Source organism: Perna viridis, chromosome 9 (assembly GCF_037379345.1).
Source record: "Perna viridis isolate PV_CMFRI_1.1 ecotype Kerala chromosome 9, ASM3737934v1, whole genome shotgun sequence".
Classification (NCBI taxonomy): domain Eukaryota; kingdom Metazoa; phylum Mollusca; class Bivalvia; order Mytilida; family Mytilidae; genus Perna; species Perna viridis.
The window spans coordinates 2,454,207-2,461,100 of NC_142453.1; positions in this window are offsets into that span (position 1 = coordinate 2,454,207).

The following is a 6,894-nucleotide window of genomic DNA, read 5'->3' on the forward strand; positions in this document are numbered from 1 at the left end:
GAGCTTGTGTTCATTACTATGTATTTCATGCCTACTCTAAATAAAAAAATATTTATTAGCAGTACGTGTGCAACAGTCAATTAACTCAGAGAACAATTATGTCCTTAAGTAATATAAAATTTCAACGTTTTAATCAGCAAACGTTTCTTTTTATGAAATAAATTCAACTATAACTAATTCAATGTTCTGGCAAAATGTATATGAAATAAACACAACTTAATGTTTTCAAGAAATGCATTCCTTTGTTAACTAGGAGCATGGACTGGTTGCACCGGTAGGGTATGCGACCTCTGTTTTTTTTTCTAGAAACGACCGCCAATTTCTTCATAAATATATCAAGTATATATACTGTATAGCAATGTTATTTTTCACAAGGTACATATAAGACTATCCTGCGTTCAGTAATCGTTTTGACTGCTATTGGTTTCTTTGCAATGAACAACATAACGTTACTGTCGATCATGCATTGTAGGCTTATTATACTGTCATTTCGTTTGTAATGTGTTACAAAGGAGGAGAAACCATGGAGTACTTAATGTCTAATGCATTATATATCTACTGTAGGCTTCCATCTGTCATAGATATTCGTCTTATTTCACCAGGTTTGACCTTAAACGAGCGGCATAATGGAGATCGAAGGATCGAACTGCTAACCATTCCGGATCACCTGCAGTTGAGTTCAAACCGATGAAAGTTTGCTCTGGTCGTTTTTCACTATGTACTTTAATCAATTTTTTAACAAGTGTGGGCACAGACTGGTATTGCCCGAAGGGCAAGTATGGACGCAGATTGGTATAGCCCGAAGAGCAAATTTAAACATACATACGTTGCCTTGAACGTGTTTGCATTGTCTAGAAAACTCCATCAATTATTGATATCAATAATTGGATTATGTACATGTCGGTAATATCCATTCACATATGTCACTAAACATCTAAATGGGGAACAAATTCCACAATGGCTTGCCATAACCATAAGACAAATCATATACATATTACAATGCTTCTCCCTTAAAGGTGTACTTACATGGATGTGTTGAACTTGCTATGTCGTGGTACACTCCTTGAAACGTTCACGTTTCCCATTTCAGCGTTCGTGCATCGTTTATCGTGCGTTTACATATCGTTTTGTGTTCCTTTAAACGCACGATGAACGCACAATACAAGCTTGCGTTTAAACGCACGCTGGGAGCATTCGTTTAAACACACGATAGAAGCGTTCGTTTAAACGCACGATACGATCGTTCGTTTAAACGCACGATACGAACGTTCGTTTATTTTTGTAGTCTGATACATACACAGCAAAGAACATAAAGTAACTTAAATAATATATACAAAGTAACAAAAGCAAATGAGCAACTCGGACTCCACTATAAACTGGAAACATGGACCAGGTGCACCGGTAGGGTAAGCTATTAAAGAAAGATTGCATATGGTAAACATCTTTAAATAGGGTATTTACATTTATTTGCAAGAAGTCATGAACAAAAAATGGTTAAATTAAAAAAAATATTAAGAGTTGTCAGTACATTAAGTCTGACATATACATACATTGTATATAGCAAAACTGAAAATCGTTGGAGCTAGCTCCTCGGTAATGTACTTACATGTACACTGTACTTTAACGTGCGCGTAACCTCTATATGTATAATGTAGAGCTCCTGAAACTTCATGTTACAGTAATGGACAGGTAATTCGACTACCCCAACTTAACAGATTCATTAATTAATGCCATGTGTTTTGCAACAAAACGTTGAAAAGTGCATGTACATGATGTACGCAAACGTGTATGGAACATAAACGCTTAAAAGATACGTAAAAGGAAGGTAAAAATTTAACCTTGGACCCCAAGTTTTTCCTCCAGCAAAATGTGCAGAAATATAGACCATATTCAACTTGTGTTCTTAATAAAAATTTGAAGAATCTATACCTACTCCCGGACCGCTTTATGGTCATTTTTCCATTGAAAAAATATTTAACAATTTGAAAAAAAATTGATTTCAGAACCGCTTTTGAAAACACAAAACCCCGTGTTGTGAATAGTTTCTTTATTTCTAAGTTTTCAATTATCTTTTATATATGAACGAAAGACAGTAACGTTATTTCACTCAATTTGTAACGTAATAATTTCTACGTCGTCACCGGAAGCGACAACTCTTGTATGGAACGTCTAGAAACTAAACGTACAGAAAGTTGATCGTCTTATAGTTGTTTTTCATCGCTCAACTTTCCCTAAAACCCAGAACTCATATTATTTGACTACTACTAAAATGTAAACGGTTGGAATTTCGTTCATCCATACCCAGGTCAGAAATAGCTTGCCAGACAACCTCTAGCACTGCTGGAGTAATTAATAGACCATCCGTGTAGGCCAAAAAATGTTCCCCACAACCCTCCTTCAGACGACCTACCCAAGTTTTTATTTGTGATACTGAAAAAAGTAATAATTAAAATATGCCGATTGTCTTTTAGAAAAAAGAAATAAAATAAAGCCAAAGTTTTTTCTATCCTAGACGGAAAAACAAAGAGTTAGAAATACTGGTTGTAAACACACACGTCGTTAGTGTGCTCTTGGTCGTTGATAATCTATTTTGGGATTCGTCACTTTAATATTTTTTTGTTTTGATTGTCAAAAAAAAAAAAAGCGCCAATGCCGTTGAAACTCGGAAGTCATGAGATAATGGATGTCAAAGGCATTTAATTTAATAAAATGGAACTCAGATTTGTATATACGTATTTGAATTTTTCTTTGACAATCATTAATGTAAAATGTAGTTCCAATCGTATAAAATTGGGCAATGTATTTATACGAAATAATCTATTTGATACATTTTAATATTCATCCGCCAGATCTCTTTCGCGGTGGTAGTACTTTTAAGGCGAAAGTCCTTTTGATTGACATCTGATGGTTTTAAGACTCAGAAGTCACATGACTTCCGAGTAAAACTATCTCAAGGGCCGAATCCCAAAAGAGATTAGGCCGTGGACTAAGTCTAAAATTGTTAGTTGTTTAGTTTTCGCATATTTGGTTTTCATTTATTCTGAGTTTGTGTCACTATAATGACTTACTTCATTTCGAAAGTTTTAAATACAAATAAATCCCTACCTATCGACCGTACAAAATTTCAGAATGGTGATCGGAAACATAACATTATTTTTTTCGGTCTTGGAGATGTCTCATCTATTGACTGGCATGCACCAATAAGTGGACTGACCTATCTGTCTTACATGCACTGGAAAGTGTTGATTTTATCCCAAAATATATTTTGCTGGGTCAAAGATGCAGCAATTGCTGTAGTCTGTACAATATAAGCATGCAGATCACAAATTGGATCACTAGATCACGGATCGACATTAAATCACATGATAACGTATTTAATGAATTTTGTGAATGAATGTGGCTACATGACAACTAATTTTCCCCGAATACACCCCGAATGACCCACATTCACAGGTATGACCATGCCTGGGTTTCGGTAAACGCTTCGATGCTAGAACCCTGTTACGAAGGATTTTTGGGAATTTTAGTGGTTTATATCCACAGCACAGTCGAATTATCTGCTAAAAGCAACGATGTCCTAGCTTTATGCACGAAATGAAGGGTGTAACATCCTCCCAATATCCCTAAATATGAATGAGTGATGTCAGTTGTTTGAGGGAGCGAGGGTGGACTCAAAACCCTGACTTGGGAGGATGAGGGTGTACAGATGTACCGAAAGTGCTGTGTTTTTCAACTTTATTGTCATTGTGTCATTTTATTATTTCGTGATGCGCGATTCATTCTTCGCATGTATAGTTTTTTTTCTTTTTTCCCGATGTTGCTTATGTAACTGTTTCCCCCTTCATTTATAACATTACGACTTCGTCTTTTCGTGTTTCAATATTGTGACTTGGTCATTTACAGGTCAATGTAGTTACTAGTTGTATATCAATCTAAAGATGCTTAACATCTGCTATTTTACATTAAGAGTTCTGTTATTGTACCCATTAATGTCATCATAGAATGAAGAGTATATGAACAGAGGGCAGTTAGATTTTAGCTCTCGAACAAATCAGTTGTATAGATATTGTCTTTGGATTTTATAATGATATGAATTATGATAACCTGTATGTATTCTAGCGACTATTAAAGATGTAAACCTATACTGAGTTGAAAAGATTACTCATACAATGTGACACTACGCCAAAAGCTAGTTACCTATGTTTACGGGTCAAAGACAATGAAAAACTGAACACACAAAACGAACCTGTTACGTAACAATATAACCATAGTTTAGACAGCATACTGTACTCACTTCTATTTAAAAATGCTTTGAAACAAATGTTTAGTATATGAACAATAAGTGAACAAAAGTTCGTTTTCCTTTTCAATACATGATTTGTTTTCTGGTTAAATTTCGAAAGTTCTTATTTTCTTTTCTTTTTGTTTTTTTTTTCTAAATTTAGTTTCAAAGTAACGTAACATTTTAGTTTATCTTTTTGCTTTTGTTTTTGTTTTCTTTTTTCTAAATTTACTTGCAAAGTAACTTAACAGTTTATTATATCATTCGAAACTCACGTTAAAAAAATTCTGTGTATCGTCATCACTCAATCATTATCTCATCGTTTGTCATGGTAACATTCTTTCACTTTTGTGGATCATCAGCCCATCACGGATATTATACCGCACGCAAACGCACTCAACTTAGTCAACTAAGTCAACAAATCAAGTTCCTAAGATGATTTTGTTAATAACCTCCTCTGCCATTTATTCTACATCATCTCTATGTATAACGATGAATTTTACATCATTCCCCAGCTAGGTTATACTTTTTGTACGGCCGTAAGGCCGAAAATTTGGGCCTCAGTTTTGTTTTTGTTTTTATTTTTAAGCAATTTATTTGTGTATGTGTGTGTGTGTGTGTGCGTGTTTTGGTTTTTCTTGTATTCAGTACCATTTAACATTTAAATGTAGCTATTATTCACTTATTTAGTTTGTAGTTGGCTTGTTGACCTTTCCGTGTTAAATGAGGGATGAGAATGTATGGAGTATGCTCAGTTTTCAGTTCCGGGAGGAAAATTATTTTGTTCTACCCAAGCCATATACCTCGCGTAAGTATATGTCACGCATGCTCATCGACATAACGCAAAAGGGTCTTTGCAATAATTATTCAATGAATATAAACTTTGTTATGACAAAAAATAATTCCGCTTGCAAAAGTTAGTAATAATTCTGGGAAACAACACCCGGACACAAACTCGCGATAGATTTTGACCTCAGTAAAAAAAAATGAACTCAATATAGCACACATTTGCAATACTTTAAATGAGGACTTTGAACTCAAATGAACAATATACAACTTTGTTATTCTCACCTTTGACCTTTAAAGGAAATAACCAATATCACAATGAATTGGACTGGTACTTTCTGAAAAGTAATTGACCTCCGTCCGAGAAATGAATTTCAGAAAAAAAACATTGAATAGAACTATTTTCTGTTTATTTTTTTTTTAATTTTCAATATTGTCAATAATATCAAACCTTGAAACTAAAGGTTTATGTAGGTAAAGATTTTATTTAACGTCGTTGAATACACAATTTTCGTCCATCATAAGCTTTGTAGATCTTTTTAACCGACGCCAAAGTTTATGTACAGCGAGCCACTTGTATGGTCAGCGGGCAAGTGGGGGAGGGGGCGCTGCGCGATGATTGCTCGATATTCCAGGCTTGAAAGCCGCTAAAACCCCATGGCTATGGTACAGGCCAGGAAACCTAGACACATGTGTGGCTCAAACCAACAGCGGTGTTCACCTTATGACTTGACAGATTGGTCAATAGATTGATATGTGTTTAACGTCCAAGCAACAATATTTCTGCTATATCCGGCTGGTGAACTTGAATTTGATAATGAACATGAAATAACGTCGAAATGAAAGATGGGATAGGACACAATGACAATTAGGGTCGACAAATTTCCATTGCCACTGGTAATAAGGCGACTGAGGTGGGTGGGGTCGGTCAATTTAGCCTCTTGTGGTGAAGTCGAGTCACCTACTCATGTCGAATACCACAGCAGGGTCCTTAAACTTGCGAAGAACGTGACATTTTTTCCACACACGGTGTATAACTTCTGTATGGTTTACAGTCATGTTTTCCGTATTGTGGCGTGAAGACCCCAGCATATAGCATGCCGGGGATACCAATACCTGCGGTACACAGCCCAGTTGCTTTGTGGGCAGAGCGTCCTAGCCCCGGCCAGGATTCTGAGCGCTATTTAGCCGCCTTTTACGATAAGCTTCGCGCTGCTGCGAGCTTATTCATTTGATACCCAGGCCTTCATGGGGCCCTGGTGACTAGATGTCCCTCGCCTCAATTACTAATCCACCCTGCCACGCTTCAAACTTCAGTTGTTGGTTACTGACTTGTTTAATATGATTTATCTGTCTTTTTTATGTTAAATAAAAAAATATATGTTGTTCAAGCTTGAGTTTTACATGCAATTGATTACTGAAGCTTTCTGTATATTTGTTTTTTTGATTTTGTTTTTGTTTGTTTGTTTGTTTGTTTTTTTTTATAAAGTAAAATCTTCTTAATATGCCATTATCATTTGTACTTCATTTTCATGTTACCTAATATTCATTCAAATCAGAAAGCTGCATGTAACGTTACATCATAAAGTAATTATCTCCCTCGATAAAACTTTTATACTGTAAAACGGATTACACATGTTCCAAGTTACTTCTTAAGACCGTAAGTGCATTGTTCCGAGTATAAATTTTGTATTTAAGTGAACAAACTCTTAGCAAAAATTTATTTATTTGTTTATTTGCACATTGCTTGAAACTCTATGCATTCGTCATAAACGTATCGCATACATTTACCTTCAACGGGTCGTTATATTACTAAAGTGCATTTT